At 44.9% G+C, this 27513-nt stretch overlaps 1 protein-coding gene across 2 annotated transcripts in view; it reads right to left on the reverse strand.

The window, feature by feature from the left end:
- RBMS3 (RNA binding motif single stranded interacting protein 3) overlaps positions 1-27513 on the reverse strand; it is a 970110-nt gene that overhangs the window by 336233 nt on the left and 606364 nt on the right. The gene's annotated exons all lie outside the window — the stretch shown is intronic.

Below are 27513 nucleotides of genomic sequence, written 5' to 3' on the forward strand. Positions count from 1 at the left end.
GTTACAACACAGGTATATGCTTCTTGGAGAGAGCTTACAACCACAGCTCACCTCCCTGCAGACTGCAGGGCTGAAACCAAATTGCCGGTAAGCTTTAATAATATTAGCACTAGCATGTTTACAGCATAACGGCTCCTCTGCCATCATCTCCATTTACTAGGTCAATAAGTACAATATAGTAGGCAGCCACAAATATGTGGCTTTCCTGCTGTATCAGGTTTTTTTATTTCTTTTGTCAGCCTTTACCCTGTTAATGTGTGACCACCCCCGCCTTTCCCCTATTAATGTTCTCCACCCCACTCCGCCAAAAGAGTATGTGAACACCTCACCACCCAAAGCCTGAAGACTCTTTTGATGTGCATGCCTCACTCTAGGCAATGGCTAGTCCAATGTAAAAAGAATCTGTTACCCAAAGTTTCTCTCACGCTAATATCTTATTTGCCAAGTTTTAAGCTTTAAAAAAAGAAACAAAAACAGACAAGAGAGTTACTACAAAAAAAAAAAAGTACTAAGAAACTAAAGAAGGGTTTTGAGGCATTGCTTTAATAACGTCCTCCATTCCTGAATCTCTCTGTTCTGTTTTCTCCTAATCTTTGTACTTTTTAAAAATTGATTTAGAACATCAGTACACCTCTAGGGAAGCCTTTGGAACAACGGTGCATTGTGACAGTATGCTCCACAACATTCCCATGAAAAAGTGCAACAGAATTCAATTATCACTTTGGTTTTTGTTTTTAATTAACTATTTAATTTTCTCCCCTCTGGTTCCTCCTCTTCCCTCTCACTCAGCGTGTTATGCTGCAATGAACTTGTTACACCCAGCAGTGCGCTTCACAGTGCTCTCAAAAATGCTCTGCAGAGTAGCTGTGGAGTTTGTATTTCTAACTCACTAAGAAAGCCTGCTACATGAAGACACAGGGTTCTTCCTTGGATTTCCACAAAGCCTTTGTTCGCGGGGTGATACAAGTGCACAAACTCAGAGTCAAGGAGAGGAAATGGAGAATGGTTCCTGGGAGGAGACAAGAGCAGACGTAACTTCACAGTCTCACAATACAAGTCACCCTGACTTGACTCAAGCTGCCAACAGACCCTGAAGCCCACCAGGAAGCCAGATACCACCATGAAAGCTTAGACAGATTGGGTATTAGGATGGCCTGGAATGAGTATGGGAACCAACCTATTCTTAGGAGGTGGAGTACTTGTTATTGATAGAAGATTGCATCTTGCTCTCTATCTCGACATGTTCATGTCTTTGTGCAGGAGAGAAATGCTAAACCTATCTTTTAGATGTTGACACTGTAAAAACTGGGAATGGCAGAATTGGAGATTTATAGTAGGTTTATATTGCAGGATTCATATGTGTTAGGTAAGTGATTTTTAATAAGACTGTCTACACAATGTTATACAGAAAAGAGAGTGTGCATCCGATTTAGTTCTACCAGTAAATTTACACTAGCATCTCTAGGTTTGGGATGTTTTGAGAGAACACACTATAGATAGCAGGTATATGTAATGTAGTCAATCAATAAATAAAGATTTAAGTCAGTCCACAAGGTTTAATTGTATGAATAGCTTCTATACGCTTATTCTAATGACCACAAAATACCTGAGTGTGGTTATAGAATCATATCCTCCCATTATATATACTGTACTTTCATTAATGATGTTAGTATAATTGTGAAGTTGTTATTGTTCCTTCCCTCCAGTTAATTCACATTCCAAGTACTCCTCTTATCTTCACCTCTCAACGTCCCTCCACCCCACACAGAACATCAGGGCAAAATCACTGCAAGGCTGAAAAGCAATCCAAAGAGCAATCACCTACAAGCCATGTTCCCAGGCTGCTTCAGCATTCAAGCATACTTCTATGCTATGCAGCATAACAGCAGACATGTTAATATCCTTCTCACCATTTGCGTTGGCTGTTAAAATGTAGCGTATGGCTAGATTACAAGCACTACAGCAGCACAGCTATGATGCTGCAGCTATGTCGCAGTGTAGACATTTGCTATAGTGACAGAAGGGGTTTTTCCATCACTGTAGTAAATCCACTCCCTCAAGAGGCAGTAGCTATATCGATGGATACTGACCCTACTGGTGTCTACACTGGGGCTTAGGTTGGCCTAACTACATCTCTCAGGCCTCAGTGACTCTGCTGGTCTATTTCACTTTTGTTTATAAATGTAATCACAGTTTCATTTTCAGGGATCATGCACTCACAAAGTAAAGTGACTGTATAGATCTTATAGAAACACCCTTCCTCTTTTACCCACACATTCCATTCCCTATCTTTTTGCTCCTAGCCATAAACTTGGACAGTCAGCTCTCTATTTATTTCCTGTTATTCAGCACCTAGTAAAATGGGGCTCTGATGATTAATTAGGACTCCTAGCTACTACTGTCATATAAAAATGAAACAACAATAATAACGCAACAAACACAACAAATCTATTTTCACTGTTTTTTTTTAAATCTCATTCCTTTTTGTTTTTAATATACTCTAAATTAAAAAATAAACAAACCACCTACTGAAAAGTTCCCTTAAAGACTAAGGACCAAATTCATCCCTGTAAGTCCTTTGACTTCAGTGTAGTTACACCAGGGTGATTTTGGCCATCCAACACTAGAACTAAATGGGTGGGTGCCTGATTTTATAGAATGACACGTACTACTAGCACGTAAATGCAATCACAAACAACAAGACGAGACTATCCATAATCATTGCCAATCCTTTCCTCTGAGAAATAAAAGGACTGTAATTTTCTTTGGCTTGATGCCATCAAAGCTAAATAATGAAGTTTAAGGGATACAAGCGGTGAGCCTGTACCTATGGGGGGACGAAACAGCTAAGCATCAGCAAGCATACATTTATGGGTTGCTTCAGTAAGCGCTACCTGAACACACAGGCAGACACTAACCATCTATGTCTCCGATAACCTAAACAGCTGGGGGCCTCCTGGTCTCAGTTTCTCAATTCCATAATTAAGCTTGGCAGCAGGTTCAAATGAATTAAAACTGAATGTCACTGTTTCCTCAACAAATCCCTCATCCTTGTTTTTCTTACTTGTCAGAAGAAGACCAGCAGAACAGCAATTAGTGGTAAGCAGTGCAGTGAAAAAGAACCAAATATACACTAATTAGGTCACTCGCCAAACACATTCATTTCATTGGCAGATTTAATCAATGTTTTCCTGAAATGCCTTAAATCTCCTATGCTAATTTAAAGTTTTGTTATTATTGTTGCTTTAAACACAGATGGGATGCCTGGGGATTTTCAATTGCTTTTTCCAAAAGTATTTCTAAATAACAACCTCTTCAAATACTGCCCCATTAATATTTAGGTTCTGGTTTTAGGAATGGACTACATTTTGTGCCTACAAATAAATTGTGCTTTTAAAACACTGCAGGTATATTTTATGTCTCTTCTATGTCAAACTATGGATTGCCCCCACAAATCAGGTAGCTAGACAAAACTCTAAACATTGCAAGAGACTACCCACAATTAACTCACAAGTGGGAATCAAATACAAGTATTCTCCCATTGGTGCACAAATACAGTTCCCATCAAGTCTCTTCGGATTTTTGCACCTACACTGCTATGAGAGTAGATCTGTTTGCATTTAAAAATCTCCGTTTGGTGTGTTACAGTAGTATTTTTGCTAACGCTGGGAGCTATGTTACTAATTGTAGTTCTAAGGGCCCAAAGGGTGTAGAGAATGGTCAGCACTCTATAAGGTCAGTTCCCAAATGTGTATCATAGCAAAGGTCTATGTAGTATTTTTTCAGCATGGAAGCATTTCTTCATGGGCAGGTTGCACTGCAGACTCAGATTCTGTTTGAAATCCCTGGGCTAAACTATAGTATTTAGCCACAATCCTGCTGTTGGCGGGTGGGCGGGGGAGTTGAATGGACACACTACACAAACAGGCCACAGGACAAGTGTTGTTTTTTGCAAAGAAACAGATACAGAGCTGCGCTGCTGCAGAGGGAGCATCAGGAAGATTTCTACTTCAGGGAGATAGAATTTCTACCTCTCCCAGAGCTCCCCAAATGCTCAGGGAGTGGAAGAATAATGCACCACAGACCTTTAAAACGTGCAGTTTACTCTTCCCAATTTGAATGCTCATGTCTGCTGGCTGCTGCATACATGGGGATGTAGCACTGGCCCCGCCCACTACCTTTTTCAGTGAGATGCTCTCAGGAACAGAACAGGCTACAATTCAGGACAGCCCTTGTGTAGGTCAGGCAAAGGGGAGGGGACTCCTTACTCCCTCCCCCTTACATAGTTGCACAAGGGCTAGCAACAATCTAACTCTATGTTTCTGCAGAAAGGAACCTGTTTTCCAGGAAAGTTATAAGCTCTTCAAGCCTAATAGGTCTGGACTTTTTCTTTTATCTTTTTTTCAAAAATCATCAATAAAATCAAAAGGGGGGTAAACAAACAAAACAAAAATACAAAACCGTACGTCAATGTAACATTAAAGTCACAAATTGAAAGCTTAAAAACTAAGGAAATGATCAAGTGAAGGTTCTCAAAATAATGCTAATTCATCCACATTGCACCTGTGTCATGTAAATTAAAAATGTGTGCCTGAATACTAATATTTGTTGTTCCATGTACTCCATAAAAATAGAAGATGTGCAAAACATCTGTACTAAAGTTACTATGAAAAACTTAACTCTTTAATTTCCTGTCTTTCCACCCTTTACATTCCTGGCTGAAATCCTGGCCTCACTGAAGTCAATGCCAAAACTCCCAGAAAGCCCCTGAATGGGGCGGGGGGGGAAGTGATTTAGGTTGCAAAGTTTGGCAATGACAGTTTTATAGTTGACCACATAATTATCGTTCTGCCCCCTGGTCCATACATCCTTTGCACTGAACGAGGCAGGGGATCTATAAAAATATTATTTACTTAAAAACTGTATCGTAATGAATATGCACAAGAGGGCAGAATAAAGGTAAAATAAAAGTAATTCTAGATTTCCTAACTTTTAAGTGCTTGGTTTTGCAACCTTATTAACATTATTTTAACATAGTTGTTTCAGTGTGTAATTTCCTAGGCGTTTTTTGTTTTTAAAGAAAGAATAGCAAATATGGCAGGCGACCAGCTTGGCTTAACAGTGAAATCTTCGGTGAGCTTAAACACAAAAAAGGAAGCTTAGAAGAAGTGGAAACTTGGTCAGATGCCTAGGGAGGAGTATAAAAATATTGCTCGAGCATGCACGGGTGTAATCAAGAAGTTAAAAAAGTACGGATTGGATGAATGGACTGTAAGGTGGATAGAAAGCTGGCTAGATTGTCAGGCTCAACAGGTAGTGCTCAGCGGCTCAATGTTTAGTTGGCAGCTGGTATCATGCGGAGTGCCCCAGGGGTTGGTCCTGGGGCCAGTTTTGTTCAACATCTTTATTAATGATCTGGATGATGGGATAGATTGCACCCTCAGCAAGTTCGCAGATGACATTAAGCTGGGGGGAGAGGTAGATACACCGGAGGGTAGGGATAGGGTCCAGAGTGACCTAGACAAATTGGAGGATTGGGCCATAAGAAATCTGATGAGGTTCAACACGTAATGGTCTCAAATTGCAGTGGGGGAGGTTTAGGGTGGATATTAGGAAAAAATTGTCACTAGGAGGGTGGTGAAGCACTGGAATGGGTTACCTAGGGAGGTGGTGGAATCTCCTTCCTTAGAGGTTTTTAAGGTCAGGCTTGACAAAGCCCTGGCTGGGATGATTTAGTTGGGGATTGGTCCTGCTTTGAGCAGGGGGTTGGACTAGATGACCTCCTGAGGTCCCTTCCAACCCTGATATTCTATGATTCTATGAAGGACAAGTGCAGAGTCCTGCACTTAGGACGGGAGAATCCCATGCACTGCTACAGACTGGGGACCAAATGGCTAGGCAGCAGTTCTGCAGAAGAGGACCTGGGGATTACAGTGGATGAGAAGCTGGATATGAGTCAGCAGTGTGCCCTTGTTGCCAAGAAGGCTAACGGCATATTGGGCTGCATTAGTAGGAGCATTGCCAGCAGATTGAGGGAAGTGATTATTCCCCTCTATTCGGCATTGGTGAGGCCACATCTGGAGTAGTGTGTCCAATTTTGGGCCCCCCAACTACAGAAAGGAGGTGGACAAATTGGAGAGAGTCCAGCATAGGGCAACAAAAATGATCTGGGGTTAGGCCACATGACTTACGAGGAGAGGCTGAGGGAACTGGGCTTGTTAGTCTGCAGAAGAGAAGAGTGAAGGGGGAGTTGATAGCAGCCTTCAGCTACCTGAAGGGGGGGTTCCAAAGAGGATGAGTTAGGCTGTTCTCAGTGGTGGCAGATGACAGAACAAGGAGCAATGGTCTCAAGTTGCAGTGGGGGAGGTTTAGGTTAGATATTAGGAAACACTATTTCACTAGGAAGGTGGTGAAGCACTGGAATGGGTTATCTAGGAAGGTGGTGGAATCTCCATCCTTAGAGGTTTTTAAGACCCGGCTTGACAAAGCCCTGGCTGGGATGATTTAGTTGGGGATTGGTCCTGCTTTGAGCAGGGGGTTGGACTAGATGACCTCCTGAGGTTTCTTCCAACCCTAATCTTTTATGATTCTATGAAAAGGTAAACAAATTCTACTATGTGCTTATGAAAACCCCCCTATATATATATAACTAGATATAAAACTGCCATGTTTTTCCGGTCTGCTATCTTGGGTCTTTCCAAGTGCTAGCTCCCATTAGAAAGCGTAAAATCTTGGATTTTCAATGGTATAAAGCGCCAAAATTCTCTTTCTGGCCCTCTAGAATTGTGAAATATCATACCTTAAACCTAGGATTGACATAAGACTGAATACATTGCTCATCTTGGGCCTTCAGTAGATGTAATTTTGAGACGAAATTTCTATATTTGGGGGAAAGAAGGATAGATCTCTGACAGGTTGATTTTTTTCCTTAAATGACTTTTTGAAGTTGCTTGAAGGTTTGGAAAGTGAAAAGCTCTCCCGGAAGAAGGGTATGTGACATGATGAATGGGGACACAAGCATGGGGAAGGGGAGGAGTCAAAGTTGCACAAAAAACTGTGAAGCCATGTACTAAAATGTATCTTACACATGGATCTGTAACTTATCACATGGATATCACCATGACACATGTATATATTAGAGCTGTAAAAAACCTCATATAGTTTATTCAACAAAAATGCAGTTTTGGGTCAACCAAAAGTAATTGTGAATTCGACATGAATCCCCCAAATAGTTTCATCCCCCCAAAATCTGTGTGGTTGGCTAGATTCACAAGGTGACTTAGATGCCATTCACAAAACCAGGAGGAGGTGAAAGTGGAGTTGGTGCCAGTGTCTTCCTCCTTCTACCCAGAGCCCCATGGTTAGAGCACTCACCTGAGATGTGGGAGCCCCAGGTTCACAAGTCTCCACTCTGCCTGATTTGGAGCAGGGATTTTAACGTAGGTCTCCCACATAGCAGGTGAGTGCCCCAAACACCGGACTGTTAGGTAATCTTGGTGGGTCTCTTTCAATCTTTCCTGGTGAAATGGCTCCACTAGCCGCTGAAGCAGAGATTGGAACCCAGGTGTCCCCCACCTCCAATGTGAGTCCTCTCATTCTCACACTCTCTCTCTGGTCCAATGACTATTTAATTATTTATATACAGCAGAACAGCTTCAGCAAGAGAGACCGAGAGAGACTCAACCCAAATTACTCTGTAGTCCAATGGTTGCGGCGCTCACCTGCAACGTGGGAAACCTACATTAAAATCCCTGCTCCAAATCAGGCAGAGTGGTGACTTGTGAACCTGGGGCTCCCATATCCCAGGTAAGGCAGTATTCTAACCACGGGACTATAGAAGAGGGACTGTACCACTACGTCCTCCTATGGTGGTTTTGTGAAAGGCATCTCACATTTTTGTAGCTTGTAATTTTAAAAAAAAAAAAACTGTTAAAAATGCCTGGACTAGACCTGGAATGATTTTCCTGGCAGTTTTTTGTTTCTCCAAAAAAAGCAAAAATATTTAATTTCAGGTCAATCCAAATGTTTTATTTGTGAGGGTTTTTCAGTTCAACCAGTAAACCAAACAATGATTTGCACAGCTTTAGTGTTTATGTTTATATGCCTTGGTGTGCTACATGCACACCCACAAACATATACACACATATATATATATATATATATATATATATATATATATACACACACACACACATACACACACAAAATCTTCTATGCATAGACAGGCAAATAGATAACTGCCACAGTAAGCCATTTCCCCTTTCCCATTTACATGCAACCATTTCTGTTCCACGAGGGCTGAATCCATCTGTTTAGTTGTTAAATTTGCTTTTGCCTTGCATTTAGCTAGAGTGTCACTTAAAAGGTAATGTTCATTTCAACAAGCAGGTAGGCTACATAAAAAGTGATTATCCAATAATTTACTATGCAAATTTCAGTGACTGTTTTATGCACACTGGATAAAGAATCAAATTAAAGTCTTATAACCCTTGGAAAATTAGAGTTAGCAAGCAAAGAGGTTGATTTGCCCTTGAACACAAAATTACTTAAAGCAGAGTTTTTGCACTGTTCACACAAGACCAGAGCCATAAAAATACCATGGATGCCACAAAGACAGCAATTGTAAAATACCGGTACTTTAAATTATTAAAAATCTCTGCCTTTTAAAAAAGTTCCTGGTTACTACAAAGTGGTGAATCATCACATTTTAATTAAAGAAACTGATATATAGTCACAAGAAAATAATTGCGAAGGGAGAATCTTAAATGCAGCAAAGAAAATGAAGAGTAAACATAGTCTTTTCATTAAAGATAGCTCCCAAGAGATACATCTACATTGATAGTATGCAATGTGCAGCTGAAATTTTTGTTTCCTTTAGCTTGATATGGAAATATGGAACATACCTATCACTTTGATTATGGTTCAGCCCTTTTTTAAATCTTTAATTCTCTTCAACTCTTTTATAACAGAACTAGAGAAAAATAAAACCGTAAGCAACTAGAAGCCAGATTTTTACAAATGTGTGTGCAAAAATATTCCTACAATTGAGTGCCTAATTTGTGCATTCAATTACTGTGAATTAAGTTGGGTACATATGAATGCAGATGGCTAGTTAGTTTTACAACTGAACATTTGCTTTACCTAATTAATGCACACAGTTGTGATTACTGCATGCACAAAATAGGCATAGAGCTTCTCAATGTCTTACCTCATATTTTAAAATGTTGCTAAACTGGAGAAGGTTTTGAAAATCCAGCAAGTGTAAAGTAATAATACAAATAGACCCATAGAATTTAGGTATATAGAAAACAAAGTAAGAAAATAAGATTCATCCAAAAAGTTTCATAAGAATAAATTTGAAAAATAATCATCCAAAAATAGATATTTCATGGGAACAGACATTAGAAAATAAATAATCCTAAAAAAGAGAGCAGGAGTGATAGTGGACATTATAGCTGAAATGAGCTTTTAGTCAAATATGGTAGGAACAAAAACCAATCACAGTATATATGGATCAAGGAGGTTACATGGCACTAGGCTACTCCTCAAAGATGCAGGGTAACTGGCATCTGCAGAAGACTGACAGACAGGAGGGAATTCTGACAAAAAGCAACAAAAGTGATGAGGGCCCTGTGACAGAGTGCAGAGGGTGAACAGGTGAGCCTTCACTCTGATCACTCAGATGTTAATTAGTTCCCCCTGTAGAAAGCTGACAGAGGTAATTAGACAATCAGGCTGGCCGGCTGGATGGGATAAGAAGCCAATTAGCCCATCAGCCCAAAGCTGATAAGACAAGAAGGAAGTTCCAACGGCGGCGTAAGAAAGGGGTCTAGGGCTGGGTGACCCCAGTTGCACAGAGACATCAAGAGAAGCAGGCCTCTGTTCCCCTTAGGTCCTGGGGAGAGGGCCAAAAAATGCAGTTGGTGCTGTAAATAGACTGTTGCATGGGGATTGTTGTAGAAATGCTAGAAGGAACTTAAAATAAAGGGCTATGGTGAAGGCACAACCACTGGAGTCCTTCCAGTTTCTGAGGGGAAGAAAGCAGGAGAGAAGCCACGCTCCAGGACACACCTATATAATATTTATTTATGAGGCAAGAGTAAAATAACTAAGGCCCCAATCCTATAAGACTTCAATGGGACAACTCAGAGTGGGTAAAGTTAAGCACATGCTTAAGTCTTCATAGGATTTTGGTTTAAATACGTATAGACTAATGGTAACCATATACAGCTATGTGAACAATGTATACAACAGCAAAGTATAGGAACCATTTAGAGACATCACAGGAGCGTAGATATGATAAAACTGAACAAAAGACAAATTTCAGAAATATTTTCTGATATTCTGCTAGCAGTGAATCTTCCAAAGTGAATGGTGAAAATCCCATTGCTTGAGTAATTTAAAACTAGATTGAATAAAGCACTCAAGAAAATACTATAGTATAAACTCTGTATTGGCAGGTATGGACCAGGTGAGCTAAACAGTCTTTTCCATCTTTAACTTCTCTGATTCCTCTTCCTGCTAGGTTGCATTGATCAGCTGTCAAAACCAAATAGGAAGATGAATTCTTTTTAGCCAGGAATGGTTGCCACAGCTTTAAGAATGTAATACAAACCAACGTTTTATGATGGGTATTTAACCTAAAAGGTATTTTATATTTTAAAAAGGGTAAAATAAGAATGGACAAAAACCTTCACCCAAAACTTGAAATGAATCTCAGACTTTAAAGATTGTTAAAAGTTTGATTAATTTTTTGAACAAGTCTTTTTCATTTTCATTCATCTCTTCACTTCTTGGTTCCAGACATGTCCAGAGGTTGAAGTTCTGTAATACCACAAGAAAGACTATTTTCATGATATTTCCAGCCAGCAGGAAACACTGCCACTGTCACGTGAAAGTTTTGTTGTTATGAGGTTTCATATTTGGTTAAGCAGACTCAAGAGATTAATTTAGCTTGGATAATGTTTAGGTATGATCTGAATTAAACCTCCTGAGATTTCTCCATCACTTACTTCGGAGCTGTGTGATGCTGCTTATAAAACCAGTATACAGAAGCAGTTTAGGAAAAATTTTCAGCCACATTCTGCACTAATATATCAGTTTTGTGCATATGAGTTAGTCAAAAATGGTAAAAACAGGATGTCAGTGGAAGTTTGGGATTCACTGTATGGCAGGGAACATTGTAATATTGAAAAAAAACAATCAAAATCCTGTAGCGGTCAGGTCATCCAGCAATACAATGAGATTGGATCCAATTCCATTGTGCAAAGAAGAAAGCTGTTCGGTACCAACATCATCTGCTGCTCCTGGTCTACTCTGCAGTTAAACATTTTTTTCTCTTTCCCATATTGTTGGGTCGTCAAGCTTTGATAACATTAAACAAGTAAGAATAAAAGTGATCAGGAAGAGATAATTCAACAAGGGAAGATGCTTTATTAGAACTAATTTTCATTTTCAAGATGTTTTTAAAAGAAAACAAAAGCGTATTGAGCAGCTTTCAGGAAGTTTTAAAATAATGACGAGCATGCCATTATCTAGGTTACTTTGGAGGGAAGATGCTTGAATCCTGAAATGATTTTAATTAAAGAGAGGCATCCATTTTAAAAACACCACTTTTGAGAGACTGGGCCGTGGACTTGTAGTACAGTCAGTAATATGAAGAGTACAGCAATTTAAGTTCCTTATGCAAACCACTTGCCATTCAGAAGAACAAGGAGGACTTCAGAAAGGGCAGGAATGTAAAATCCCAGGATAACACTTTCTCCAAAATTGAAATATATTTTCTTCAGACCACTCTGCCAATTCTGGCACACCAGCCTCTGCTATAGTAAACATTTTCAATGCTGTGTCAAAAGCCCATATTATAGCACAGCAACATTCATGCTCTCTCCAGGTTTTGGTTGTAAACCCCCTTACACAGAGCTGAATTATATTTGTGCTAAAATATGATTGGACTTGGTTTATAAGGTCTCTAACCCAAAATTAATGTTGCACTTGATTTTAAACTAGATGCTTACCCAGTTACCACATTGTAAATTTCCCCTTCCAGCCACCTCCCCCATTTTTTTTTTAACAAGTCCACATATTTATACATAGTTATAGCTGGAAATTCTGAGATACCCCAGAAAGGGTTATTGTTGTTCCAGACTGCAAGTATCAGAAGAAATCCCACAAGAAACTTATTCTCAAAATGTCCAGTCCACTTTTTCAGGTCCAAGAGGAGTATGACAATTCAGATAAGGTGCAGATGAAGTGCCTTGAAATTCTGGGTGCTTATCCAGTCTCAATTTTTTTTAAATCTCCCATTGTCCTGAGGTTCCTCAAATAAAAGGACACAATCAAGTAAATTAATGATGTTTCTGGCTAAAGTGAAATGTTCTTCTCTTTGCTTGGTTTAAGTTGTTAGTTCATGTTATTTTAACACTATAAATATATGACCACGTGTTTGATCCTGAGGCCACTTACAAAGGGGGTTGGGACCTAACTCATTAGAAACAATGTTTCTTCTGCACAAGGACCAACGTGCAGGGCTCTTTGCCTCCTAAGACACAGCAGAAGTCACTTCCACAGCTAGCCTTCACATAAGGGGATATGGGATGAGACTGAGCATGTCATCTATAGTTGGAGGTGTAGCCAGATGGTCCACACACAGGGCGGATCAATATGGCCAAAGTGACACGTTGTATCGTGGCAACAGGTTGCACCGAATGATCTTACTACTCCACATATCTAGCAACAGCGTGCTGAGGATTCCTTTTCTCAACCCTCCTTTGTTCTAGCACTTTAGACCTTTTGCTCAGTGACAGTTGTTTAATAAAAGAGCAAACTTATCAGCCAGAATTGCCAATGAAAGGCCAAATAAAATACACTGGATAGCAACTTTTACCTCCTGAGCCTAATTGCGGAGGACCAGAGTACACATTTCCATGCTAAAATAATATAAAAAATAAGTACATCAGTGTAAGGATGTCTTAGATGTGTGTACTGAACATATGACACCATACTATTTATACGGTGCCTTCCATCCAGAAGGATCTTAGAAATCTTAATAAAGATATATAAGAAAATTATTTCGCCCACAATTGTAAGAAAATGCCCTGCAGGGTAGAATGAAGGTGTTTGTTTATACCAGCACCGAGCAGCACTGTACAACAGCTTAGGACATAAAGTGAAGAATATTATCTGCAACTAAAAGAGTACAGGGAATTTATGCAGTCAGGATACTATTCCCCATGCTGGAATTTTGCCAGGTCCCAGAGATCATAGGCCATATAAGCAGACACAATGCACACATTGTGAAAGAGATATTTTTCAACACCCAGAAGCACCTGCATGTACAGAACATGTTGAACTGTAAAGAAAATAACCTGCCAACATCCTAAAGCAACACAACAGTTTCTGCCAAAAAACTCAATAGTGAAGCCAAACAGATCATCTTCCATACCCCTGTATCTGGGTTTCATGTTGGTCACTGGCTTAACAATGCTAGTTACGGTGGGCTATGTGCTTACAGGAACATTAAACGTCCAAGGGATTGTAGGGTGGCTCTTACTTAGACACCAGATAAGGGGTTTCAGTGTGAAGCTGTGTAAATGTTTTAAGAGTGAATATCTGATTTATGTCAACTGCAAGTATTAGCCAGAAGAGTATTTGGCCTGCATGGTCATGCTATCTTTAGGGTATGAATATTATATGATAAATACAACAGAAGCTGTTTGTTTTATTGCTGATCCATTAACCTGCAAACACTACCCCCGCCTCTATCATGGTCTGGAAACAGATAGACAGGCAGGAGGAAGAGGATGAGGTGCCAACTGCTTCAAAACTTTAGAAAAGCAAGAACTGGGTTGAATGGAGTCTTCTAAAGAAAAGTTTCTGTGCACTATGGGACAAATATCCTGTTTCCATTACGCAGGGCAAGAGGATCAGCTGCATGCCTCTACACCCATTTCACCTTCTTCTTATGAGGCACTTTCTTACTAAGTAGTAGAGGACTGCTAGCTTCCAAAGAATTGCATTACATCAGGGAGACCTTGTCACGGATAAGGAAACAGACAATTTGTAAGAAAAATAAACCCTCCTCTATTCAAATGATCACGTCATTCTATGCATTGACATGTATCACTAGCTTATTGCACTTGTTTTATGTGCTAACCGATGGCATCTAGTTTCTCTTGGAAAAGTCAACATTTTAGTGTATGAAATGAAAATTAGGAAAGTCAGCTCATAACTAAAAAATAAACTCTACGTTTAATTGCTTAAAATGAAGCCACGGAAGGCTAAACATCTGGGCTTTCTGGAGAGCATCCCAGATATTGCATGTAACACCAAAGCTTTTCATCACTGCCTCCTCTTAAGGACTGGAATAAAGTGATCCCACCTAATATTTGTTGTGCATGTCTGCAGAATACCACAGAAATGTGTCATTTAGATTGTAAGATTTTTGAGAAAGGGCTGTTTTTATTATATGTATGTAGAGAGTGCAGCACAATGGGGGTTTGACTTTGGTTGGGATCTCTAGGAATTACTGAAATACAAATAATAATTCTGTGGTAGCAGCAGCCACACCACAGATGGACTGTAAGAGAAGTCTCTTAGTGTGGGATTTTCAAAAACACTTTACTAAGTCAGGTATACTACTAGACCCATTGGAAGTCAATGGGACTTGTGCTCACTTAAGCACTTTATATAAAAAGACAAATGGCTGGGGTTCTCCAATTTTGTTTTCCACTTTCAAGTTGCTCAGTTGTCAAGTTTTGGAATCGGTATCAGATAGGCTCAATTTGAACCACAAGTTATTGGGTTTTATTCAGGAAATACTGGGAGAAATTCTATAGCTGGTTCTATGCAGGAGGTCAGACTAGATGGTCACAGCACTCCCTTTTTAACTCAGAATCTATGAACTGCAAACCAAAAATGTACAGAACAAGGTCACTGGAAAACTGTTGAACCAGTACAAAGTTTCAAGAGCTAGAGGCAAAGGTATAACAATTAGAGCCACAGTATACAGTGCAAGATGCCCTTACACAACTCAAAAATACTAGACAATGCTAAAACAGAACTATCCTTAATAGACAACGGCTCCCTAGAGCTTTCTATATTCACAGCCAAGCAAAATGGTTCTGACTGGGGAGACAAGAAACAAAGACTTCTGCCATGTCTCTTGAGGCAGACACAATCTAAGAGACTGGCACCATAATGGAGCAAAGTGATGATGCAGACCTCCTTACAACAAACAACTCATGGCTATGATACCATCAGGAATGGTATAAAGAAAATTGAACATTTTACCTAAAATTACAGCTGTATTACACCTCTACCCCGATATAACGCTGTCCTCGGGAGCCAAAAAATCTTACCGCGTTATAGGTGAAACCGCGTTATATCAAACTTGCTTTGATCCGACGGAGTGCGCAGCTCCGCCCCCCCGGAGCACTGCTTTACCACGTTATATTCGAATTCGTGTTATATCGGGTCGCGTTATATCGGGGTAGAGGTGTATTTCTTACTGTGACGGGGTATACCAGACCCTCTGAGTCCCTCTGCTGGAGACCTTGTGGTCCTGCCACAGCCCGCCCCCAAAAAAGGGCAGTGGAGAGGTCCTCCAAGCTGCCTAGAGTGGCTGTGGGGGGGACAGTCAACTAGGGCCCAGCAGCCTAATATAAGAAGAGCTGCAGGGCCAGAGGGAGTTCAATTCCTTGCTGGAGCTGCAGGAGTGTAGATGGTGTGTGGCTGGCTGATGCAGCTGCAGAACCCCAGACAGGGCAGCACTGCCAGAAGCCAGGGAGAGCGAGAAGGAGCCCTGAGCTGATTGTTGAGACGCCATTAGGAGAAGGCCCTGAGGTAAGGGCGAAGACGGGGGCATGGGGAATTAGAGAATTCGTGTGACATAGTTAAAGGGACACATCAGAGAGCTGCGATCTACAGAATCCCTGGACTGGGACCTGGAGTAGTGGGCGGGCCACTGGACATTGAGGCATCCCAAAGGGGTAACTGAGCTATAGTGGCCCAGCTGAAGAGCTGTAGCCAGGAAGCCCCAAGAGTGCGAAGACATTGTCTCCAGGGAGGGAGCCCTGGGGCACTGCTCTATCCCAGCGCAGGGACAATCTGAGAGAATGCGCAGGCGCACGCACTTGGCCAAGGGGGTGCTCACGAGAGGTGAGTGCACCTTGTTACACTGGCACTAAGAGTGAGGAGTGGGACCGACCCCTGAAACAAGAGGACAATGGGGGAGTTGGTAAGGCTGCTGGCCCAGCAGCAGCACAGCACTACTGAAACCCAGGAGGGCATTAGTTGTAGCGCAACATGAGGTGCTGCAGTCTACTTAGCAGCAGCAGACTATACTCCTGGAGGTGTTTCAGCTCCAGCAGCACTGGCAGCAGCAGGAGCAGCAATTCCAGGAGGCTTTGTTGCAGCGACTAACTAGCTCAGCCTCCTCAAACCAGTTGAACTCTGGGCCAGGGATACCACTGGCCAAGCTGGGGCCGCATGATGATCCGGAGGCCTGCTTAGTCACCTTTGAGTGGGTAGCCACCACCGCTGCTTGGGATAAAGACAACTGGGCCACTCGCCTGGCCCCATTCCTGTCCAGGGAAGCTCAGGCGGCTTACTGGGCTCTAGATGACGAAGCGATGAGAGATTATCGGACAGTGAAGGCTGCCATACTCAACTGCCTGGGAGGATCCCCAGAAACCTACCGGTGCAGGTTCCACTCAGAGCCTTTTGCTTCAGGGGCTTGCCCCCAGGGCTGGGGCCCAATGCCTTAAAGACTGGGCCATCTGATGACTACGCCCTGAGGTCCACACGAGTGTGGAGATCATAGAAGTGATAGTCTTAGAGCAGTACCTAGACATATTGCCAATATCAATTCAAACATGGTCTTGGTGGTGTGCAGGCGCGTGCCCCCGGCCAAGGGGGCGGTCGTGAGAGGGAGTACACCCCGTTACACTTGCATAGAAATATTCTGCAGTTGCTGTCCATTTCTCCTTCTGTTCTAACAGATTTTCTTTCCTGTTTCAGAGATACTGGCACCTCAGATGCTTGATGAGAGGCTGTGCTTCAGTTTCTCCATTTTCCCTTTTGGCCTTGTTTATTTCCCTTCTGACAATGAGCTCTTCCCTCCTATTCTGTCCTTATATGATCTTCTAATCTGCTCAGCAGAGAGGCCAACAATAGAATGGGCAGGAAAATTGAACTACTCTGTCAACCAGTGGTCCAGTTCAGGGTTGAAGCACACTAGTGGGGCAGTGTGAGAAAGCTTGTGCTCTCACTGCCTGTGTTGTACCTGTTCTTTGCATAAACCAAAGACTTTAGTCCCCAAGGGTACTGAAGCTGCATCTTTCACAAGTATTATGTTATCTCTCTCACACACACGGAAACACACAGAGTACAGATTTTCAACCCTGGAAAATTTCAGAGTAGTATTAAAATCCCAAATTCTACCACCTTTGTCTGGAGATAAATGAATTACCTCTCAGGCATCCATGAAGAAGTGTTACTAGAAGCTTAAGTCTCAATTTGTTCGCTGCCATAGGACTTCATGTCAACATGCAGCCTACAGTAGGAAACATAACACAAACAAATATATCTCTGTCTTATCCCATTCCCTACTCATTCAATGCCAAACATTTCCCAATCTAAACCCAAGAGACTTCCCAAGAGATCAGATCATTTTCACTGTGAGCCAGGGACATCTGAAACAAGAATACACATAGTAATGCCAGGAAAAGTATTTTCAGCCAATAATTCTGTTTTTTATTTTTCTCATTTCCTCAAGTGTTTTCCTACCCTCACCGCTCTGTCCTCATTGTGAAAGACAGGGGTACCACTACCATTACTATTACTACTATTTACAATTAAGGCATAAGAGTATCAGGAAAACAACTACTTCTTGACTTTTTGCTATGCTTTCGTCATGAAAAACATAGCACAAACAACAGGAAGCCTTTACAGTTAAGAGTAATTATCCAGTTTGAAAGTTTTGATTCAATAATAAAATGCGAAGAAACAAAAAAACCTTTAAAGCGTGTATATTATTTTCTAACATTTTAAAATTAATGTGCTGCTATGTATAAAAAAATCATAGCCCATGAAGTCACATCCCTTTTTCTCATAATGATGGACAGTGTTCTATGGTAGAGTGCAAGCTTTTTCAAACATTATTGTGTATATGCATTGTAAAATGTATTTTTACACACACACACACACACACACACACACACCTACCTTTGTATATATAAAACTACAGTGTAAAATTCTTTGTTGGGACAAATTGGATCATATTACATAAAGCATGCATGCGTACACACACACATATATATGGAAAACTCAACTCAATCTTAACTATGAAGTCAAAACCATAGTCTTCATAATACATACACACTATCACCAAAACCCAAGTGTTTCTTGGATCTAGAATAGTACACTGAAAACACACACCGCACATTGCACAATAGTGGGACAGCGAGGGGAAAGTATGTCCAAGGACATCAGAGTACACATCCTTTACTTGCAACCCAAACCACGGAATTTCACCCACATAGAACAGATGAATCCTTGGTATTTAAAGCTCTCTCCCCTTTGCGTTTTTCTTAAACTGAATTTTTCTGCTTATATCGAAGGCCAGGAAATAAGCCAAAAAATGCAACCTTTTCTCTGTGTATCACATATGGTTTCATTCAATAGGCATTTCACTCATCTTTAATAATATCATTGATCACCCTTCTAGTTTTCTCGTCTTTTTTCAGACAAACCTCAAATAGGTCAATGCAAAGACTCCTCATTTCCACGGAGAATCAAACCAACTTCCTTAACCTTTCCTCATAACTTAAATCATTTAAGCCTGTTTTCATTGTTACTGCTTTAGGCTGTACCCTCTCAAGGGCAGCTACACTCTCTTCCTTCAAAGATATGGTGACCTGCATTTTGCATGGTACTTAAGAGGTTCCCAAATCTCTTCAGACCAGGCAAGGAATGCTGCTGGTCTTTGAGACAGATGCCCCAGGGAAGGGTAAAATGAGAGGAAGAGAATTATAGTAACTTTATATCTCTAAAACCTGATTCCTAGCAGCAGATCAATAATAGCCAACTGTGGCAGGGAAATCTGCATTAGCTTTACAGTTCTGCCATTAGAAAAAACGGTTACTTACCTTCTGTAACTGTTGTTCTTCGAGATGTGTTGTTCACGTCCATTACACATTAGGTGTGCGCGCGCTGCGTGCACGAACGTCGGAAACTTTTCCCTCAGCGGCTCCCGTCAGGCCTGCAGGGTCTCCCCTCCCGCCAGAGCAGCGCCTCGCTCTAGCGTATATATATCCCTGCCGGCCCGACCCTCCCTCGGTTCCTTCTTGCCGGTGACTCCGACAGAGGGGAAGGAGGGTGGGAAGTGTAATGGACGTGAACAACACATCTCGAAGAACAACAGTTACAGAAGGTAAGTAACCGTTTTTTCTTCTTCGAGTGCTTGTTCACGTCCATTACACATTAGGTGACTCACAAGCTTACCATTGGAGGAGGGTAGGAGTCAAGGAATAACTGATTGAAGCACAGCCCTGCCGACAACCGCATCCTCTCTGGTCTGATGATGGATCGCGTAGTGGGCTGTGAACGTATGCACCGACGACCAGGTGGCTGCTTTGCAGATTTCCTGGAGCGGAACCTGTGCCAAGAAGGCCGCCGAGGACGCTTGGGCCCTAGTTGAGTGAGCCCTGATCTCCGGGGCTGGTACGTTGGCGAGCTCGTAGCATGTGCGTATGCAAAGCACAATCCATGCCGACAAGCGTTGCGTCGAAATAGGTTGGCCTCTCATTCGCTCCGCAACGGCAATAAACAGCTGAGTCGATTTGCGGAATGGCCTGGTGCGGTCTAGATAAAACGCCAAGGCCCGACGGACATCAAGGGTATGCAGGCTGCGGTGGCTTGGGTCCGTATGGGGCTTGGGGAAGAACACCGGTAAACAAATGTCCTGCCCCATATGAAAATGCGTGACCACTTTTGGAAGGAATTTAGGGTGTGGCCTCAGTTGCACCTTATCCTTATAAAAAACTGTATAAGGAGGCTCCGAAGTGAGGGCTCTCAATTCCGATACCCTCCTAGCCGATGTGATGGCCACGAGAACCGCTACCTTCCATGTGAGGTGCAGGAGGGAGCAAGAGGCTAGGGGTTCAAAGGGCGGCCCCATGAGCTTAGTGAGGACCAGGTTGAGGTTCCACGCAGGGACCGGTGGGCCCGAGTAGGGAAACACCCTCTCCAATCCCTTGAGGAATCGGACTACTGTGGGGTTGGAGAACACCGAAACCCCCAACTCCCCCAGGGTGGAACGCCGATATGGCAGCCAGATGCACCTTAATTGAGGCGGGGGCGAGCCCTTGATGCTTGAGGTGTAGCAAGTAGTCTAGAATTGATGGGATTGAGGCCTGCAGAGGCCGGATGTGGCGAGGCTCACACCAGTGGGAGAACCGTTTCCATTTGGCAAGGTAGGTCGCTCTTGTGGAGGGCTTTCTACTACCAAGGAGGACTTGCTGGACCTCATGAGAGCACCCGTGCTCCATATCGTTTAGCCAGAGAGAAACCACGCCGTGAGATGTAGCGACGGTAGGTTCGGGTGGAGTAGGCGACCTCGGTCTTGCGTGATGAGGTCGTGATGGAGGGGGAGGGTTATCGGAGTGGTCACGGACAGTTCCAACAGGAACGTGAACCAGTGCTGACGTGGCCACGCCGGGGCGATAAGGATGACTGTCGCCTTGTCCCTGCGGGTTTTGAGGAGGACCCTGTGGATGAGCGGGAATGGGGGGAAGGCATACCTCAGGCTCCCGCCCCACGGGATTGCGAAGGCATCTGCCAATGAGCCCGGACTGCGGTTCTGGAATGAACAAAACTGGGGGCATTGGCTGTTGTCCTCGATGGCGAAGAGATCCACCAGGGGAAACCCCCACCTCCGGAAGATTGAACGCAGGATGTCCTGCCTCAACATCCACTCGTGCATGAGATAGGACCGGCTGAGACGGTCCGCTAACCCGTTTTGGACCCCCGGGAGATAAGTCGCTAGTAGGTGGACTGAATGGGCTATGCAGAAGTCCCAGAGGCGGAGTGCCTCGTGACAGAGGGGAGAGGACCGGGACCCGCCCTGCTTGTTTATGTAGAACATGGCGGTAGTGTTGTCCGTCAGAACCGACACGCTGTGGCCTCTTATGGTAGCGTGAAAGGTCTGGCAGGCGAGGCGAACCGCCCTTAGCTCCTTCAGGTTGATATGAAGCAACTTTTCTTCCCTGGACCACAAGCCCTGAGTGCGCAGGTCCCCCAGGTGCGCCCCCCAACCCAGGTCCGACGCGTCTGTTACTAACGTCAGAACGGGCTGCGGGGCGGCGAAAGGGACCCCCGCGCAAACCTGCTGCCGATCGAGCCACCAACGGAGGGCGTTCGACACCCGAGCCGGGATCGTAACGACCAGGTCTAAGGGGTCTCTGTTGGGGCGATATGCTTGGGCCAGCCACAACTGCAGCGGCCTGAGTCTGAGGCGTGCGTGTCCGACTACGTGGGTGCAGGCCGCCATGTGCCCCAAGAGTTGTAAGCAACATCTGGCCGTGGTCGTGGGGAATTGCTGGATGGAGCTCACGGCCTTCTGAATGGCCAGGAACCTCGATATGGGAAGACTCCCCCGTGCCGTCACTGAGTCCAGGACTGCCCCTATGAAGTCCAGCCTCTGCGTGGGGACCAGTGATGACTTGGGTACATTGACCAGTAGACCGAGTTCGTGGAACACCTGTAGCGTCAATGTCACATGGGAGCGAACCTCGGCCTCCGACCGGCCCGCTAGGAGCCAGTCGTCCAAGTATGGGTAGACGCGCATCCTTCTTTTTCGAAGAAAGGCTGCTACCACGGACATGCATTTCGTGAATATGCGCGGGGCTGTTGCCAGGCTGAAGGGCAAAACTGTAAATTGGAAATGGCGCTGGTTGATAGTGAAGCGCAGGAACCGCCGGTGGGCCGGGCGGATGGCGATGTGAAAGTAGGCATCTTTCATATCGAGGGCAGCGTACCAATCCCCCGGATCCAGGGATGGAATGATGGTACCAAGGGAGACCATACGGAAACGTGGTTTGAGCAAGTACTTGTTTAGCTTGCGTAGGTCCAGGATAGGACGGAGGCCCCCTTTCGCTTTGGGAATGAGGAAGTATCTTGAATAGAACCCTTTCCCCTTGAGGTCCGGAGGAACCTCTTCCACCGCTCCTACTGCGAGGAGGGTCTGTACCTCCTGCAAGAGGAGTTGCTCGTGAGAGGGGTCCCTGAAGAGGGACGGGGGTGGGGGGTGGGAGGGAGGGGGCGAGGAGAACTGAAGGGTGTAGCCTGCCTCCACCGTGCGTAGGACCCAGCGGTCCGATGTTATACGTGACCAAGCACGGTAAAAATGGGACAGGCGGTCCCTGAAACACAGAGGGGGATCCGGAATAGAGGTTGGTACACTGTCCTCGATCGCAGCTTCAAAACCCTTGTTTGTTTCCCGGCTGCGCTTTGTTTTGGCCCTGATTTTGGCCTTGGTTAGGCGTGTTGTTGCGTCTACGCCTGTTATCCCTGCCCCTCCTGCGGTACGGTTCCTGTCTAGGACGAGGGTGGTACTGCCTCTGCGGAGGTTGGGGCTTGAAGGGCTTCCTCTGCGTCACTGGGGTGTGCATCCCCAACGACTTGAGGGTAGCTCGAGAGTCCTTGAGGCTATGTAGTCTGGCGTCCATTTGGTCCGAAAACAAGCCTGAACCCTCGAACGGAAGGTCTTGGAGGGTGTTTTGCACCTCTGGGGGAAGGCCGGAAGCCTGCAGCCATGCCGAGCGTCTCATTACCACTCCTGACGCGATTGTCCTAGTGGCTGCGTCAGCGGAGTCAAGTGAGGCCTGTAAGGAGGTTATGGCTACCGCCTTCCCTTCATCTACTATGGCAGCAAACTCGGGTTGCGAGCCCTGAGGCAAGGCTTCCTTGAACTTGGACACCGATGCCCAGGAGTTGAAATTGTGCCTGTTCAGGATCTCTTGTTGGTTCGCGATCCGCAGCTGGAGGCCTCCGGACGAGTAGACCTTTCTCCCGAATAAGTCCAAGCGTTTTGCCTCCTTGGCCTTGGGGGCCGGGGCCTGTTGGCCATGTCGCTCCCGTTCGTTGACCGCAGAGACGACCAGCGAACATGGGGTTGGATGGGAGAATAGGAAATCAAACCCCTTGGATGGGGCGAAGTATTTCCTCTCTACGCCCTTTGCGGTAGGCGCCGTGGAGGCTGGTGTTTGCCATACAGTCTTATAATTAGATTGGACCGTTTTTATGAGCGGGAGCGCGATCCTGGAGGGGCCCTCCGGGCTTAGAATGTCGACCATAGGGTCTTCCTGCTCGACAGTTTCCTCTGCCTGCAACCCCAAATTGAGGGCTACTCGGCGGAGCAGGTCCTGGTGTGCCTGATGGTCAATCGGGGGAGGACCGGACACTGTTGTGCCCGCCACGGCTTCGTCTGGTGAGGAGGAGGAGGTCTGGGCCTTTTGTGCGTCCTCTTCCTCCTGCAACTCCTCATCAGCAGGGTGCTCCTCCGGAGTGCGTTCCCTGACGTGGGCCTGGGACGGTGCCGGGCTCAGTGCCGAGTCAGCCCTTTCCCTTTCTGGCGGCCTGGAGACCGTGGCCTCTTTGCGGGAGGGCGGGCGCCACCGTGGGGAGCGGGACCGGTGACCTGAGGGGCCCGATCTCGAGGTCCTGGACGGGGGGCCTTGTTGGTGGTAGGCCCAAGGGGTCCAGAATGGCCATTGCCCTGGGTGGCCCCACTGTGGTTGCCAAGAGGCTTCGTGCTCCCTACTGGCCTGCGCTCTGTGGGCACATTTGCTGGAATGGCCCGAGTCCACCTCCGAAACTATGGACGGTGAGCTAGAGGGCCACGGCAGTGCCGTGGGGCGGTGCCGGTCCGGGGTCGGAGAGCGGTGCCTTCGTGACCGGGACTAGCGCCGTGCTGACCTGGACCTGGATCGGTACCGGTGGCCCCGGGACCGGGAACGGCTGCGGGAGGACGGTCTCAGGGATCGCGCAACCGAAACGTCCCGGTGCCTGCTTGAGCAGGGCTGCTGGGCCGGTGTCTCGCACCTGTTGGGGCCCGACGGTTGTGTGGCCCGCTGCGCGGAGGGAAGCCGGGAGTCCACCGAGGTGGAGCTCGACCGGGATCGGCACCGCGAACGGTGCCGAGATGGCGACCGTGATGGGCGCATCATCGCCGGCTTGCCTTTGGATGGCAGTCTCGGCGGAATGTCCTTAGCGCGGAGGGTGCCTTCAGCGGACAATTCAATGAGGTCCTTTGCTGCCTCAAATGTGTCCGGGGTGGAAGGCTGTTCCAACAGTTCCTCCAGCCCTTCCTCCTCACTCGACGCGCCTATCCCGGGGCTCGACGGGCCTTTCGGCACCGGGATCTGTGCTGGGACCGCAACGGCCTTAGTAGCACTTGCGGTCTTCGCGGGTGCTACCCTCTTGTGCGGGGAGCATCCTCGGGCCTTGGGTTGGCCCTTCAACTTAGCCGGCGAAGAGGACCAGTGCCGGAGGTGTTCCCTCCGAGTCGGTGCCGCAGGCTTAGGTTGCCCCGCCGGCGTCGGATCACGAACCGATGCCGGGGCACTCCGCACCAAGGTTGACGGTGCCGTTGAAGTGGAGGGCTGTAACGCCGACTCCATGAGCAGCTGCTTAAGGCGAAAGTCTCTCTCTTTCTTAGTCCTGGGCTTGAAAGCCTTACAGATCTTGCAGCGCTCCTTTTGGTGTGCTTCCCCCAGGCAACGGAGACACGAGTAGTGTGGATCGCTCAATGGCATAGGCTTGCGGCACGTGGCACAAGCCTTGAAGCCTTGGGCGTGCGGCATGCCCCGCCGCCCAGGGCCGGTGCCGGGGTTGGCCAAACACCTAACACAAAGAAGTTTAAGTCTTTGTAAAGAACTGATAACTGCTAGCTTAACACTAACTACTAACGACCTGATAACTGTAACACTAATTACTATGCTAAGGGACACTCTCAGATGAGAGACAGAGTTGTTCCAACGTCGCCACGGACGGTAAGAAGGAACTGAGGGAGGGTCGGGCCGGCAGGGATATATATACGCTAGAGCGAGGCGCCGCTCTGGCGGGAGGGGAGACCCTGCAGGCCCGACGGGAGCCGCTGAGGGAAAAGTTTCCGACGTTCGTGCACGCAGCGCGCGCACACCTAATGTGTAATGGACGTGAACAATCACTCGAAGAAGAATAGAGGTTACTGTAGACTTCAGAACAGAGGAGTCTAATACTGTAACAGGATGAAGGTAAGGAAGAGGGAGGAGTGGTGAGACAGAGGGATAGGACAAAACAACATGTGAGCCTCTTCTTCCTATGAGAAGAAAAGGCTTCAAGGATTTCAAATTACCTGCTTCTCAACTGATCCTTCCAGCTTACAACCTTAAGTCCCACCTCTCCTAGCGACAGTTGCTGTGTACGATATAAGGCAAGTTTTTGCTTCCCGGCATTAGTAACACCACACCAAGCGTTAAGGCCCCGATTCAACAAGTTGCTTAAGCATGTGCCTAACTTCAAGCTATGTATTTGTTAAGTACGTTGCTGAAATGGGGCCTAAGAGACAATAGATACAAAGACTCCCAGCTCATTTCCCTTAAGGCTTTTTAAAAGCCAATGGTTTGTTACAAGCAAAGCTATAAATATTTTAGCCATAGTCAGCTTTTAAACATGTGTATCAAGGTGATACGAGAGGGCGGCATCTGTGGGTTGTTTCCTGTGAGAAGATGAGCACCCTTAACTTTCAGCCTCTTTACAGGAATGTGCCCCAGAATTAGCACTGAGAAATGCAACAGCACCAAAAGAAAGCAGACATTTCTCAGACTGTACCTGACAGCCACTCCTCAGGAAATTCTCATGGCTCACTGCTTATGTCAAGCAAAGGATTGGGCCTACAGATGTCTCCCAACAGAAACAGCAGCTTCGTAGTGACAATATCAGAAAATGACAAGCCAATACAATTGAAAAAGCCTGACTACTACACCAGGGTCAAGGAGAGAAATCCATGCAAAAAAAAGATTAGTCCATCAGTAAATCTGAAGAATCACTGAAGTGGTATGTGCCAATCCCAGTTTTTGGGAAGGCACCAAAGCAACAACAAAATCAAGCCAAAATATATAAAAACTGGCACATGCTGCTGCATCAGTAAAGTCTTCAGGTCCCTCCTGGTACATGCTATTTTTTCAGCATGTCTGTGGGATCCTTGCTGAGGGGTATTTATTATTCTTGAGTGTTTTCTTTTTCCTGATGCAGTTTTTAGCACTTACTCATCTTGAGTTTTTTACTGGTGTTGCCAATGTAACTTTGTAGGTGCCAGGTGAAATTTTTAGGCACAGCCACGTCTTTAACATGATCAGTGACTTGTAAATATTTCCACTCCTATTACAGGTAGCCTGTGCAGTTGTTCTTTTTTCCTTTTAGGTCCACTGGCATTTCACAACTCTATTACTTTCATTATCCAGGGCTCCCAGGTGCTACAATCAAATAATAATAATATCTCCCCAATATAGACATTAAAATAATATAAACCTTAACTAAGATATTTCTACCCCAGCTGCCTGGACTTCAGAAAAACTGATCATTTTGTGATTGAAGCACAGGACTGAGATCCAGAGGGCCTGGGTTCTATTCTTGGCTTTGACTACAAGTGAACTTCTGTCTGCCTCAATGTCCTCATCTGTAGAATGGGAATAATAAAACTGAATTGACTTACCTCACTAGAATTTTGTTTAACAAATTAATTTAGTCTGTAACATTCTTAGACAGACAGCACTATGTTAATGAAAAGTATTATCATTGTTGCTTAAATAATTAAAGGTCAGGGAGCGGAAAAAGGAAGGAGCCAGCTGGCAGACTGAACAACAATGCTTAGCCAATGTCTGCAATTAATAAGTTTTGTAACAAAAGCTTGACCTGCAAAAAATAGTTCTTGCCCTGACCAGCTCACAGTCTAACTATACATGACAAAGGATGGGAGCCACTATTATGCTAATAAATGACTATTTATTTCTCTTTTCCAGAATACAGATACTGGTTTTTGTCCTTATTTATTTGTTCAGGCAGGGTAAACTACTTTTTGCTTTGTAATAAAGACGCTCAAGGAACCTTCAGTTCAAGGTAGAAACAGTACAGTCTTAAACATCACATCAACTATGCCTGATATTCACTGTATGAAGTTATTGGTGTTGCACACTGTACCTGCTGCAGAGACACTTGCTGTTTTGCTCAGATGAACAGGGTAGCTGCTCAGCCATGCTTTATCTATTCCTTTTTTAAAATTAAATATTACATCACTGTGAAATACATTAATTGACCTGTGCTGTGAACAAATAAATCACAAAATTCAATATGCTGCTTTGAATTTGCAGTTCATTTCACCAACCTGGTTTTGCTGCGTCTCTAACATATGAGTTAAGCAAGCCTTTCTGACAGGTGTAAGAGCCTTTCATTCCACTTGCAAGGTTATGGTAG

The sequence above is a fragment of the Emys orbicularis genome, chromosome 2, assembly GCF_028017835.1.
Source record: "Emys orbicularis isolate rEmyOrb1 chromosome 2, rEmyOrb1.hap1, whole genome shotgun sequence".
Lineage (NCBI taxonomy): Eukaryota > Metazoa > Chordata > Testudines > Emydidae > Emys > Emys orbicularis.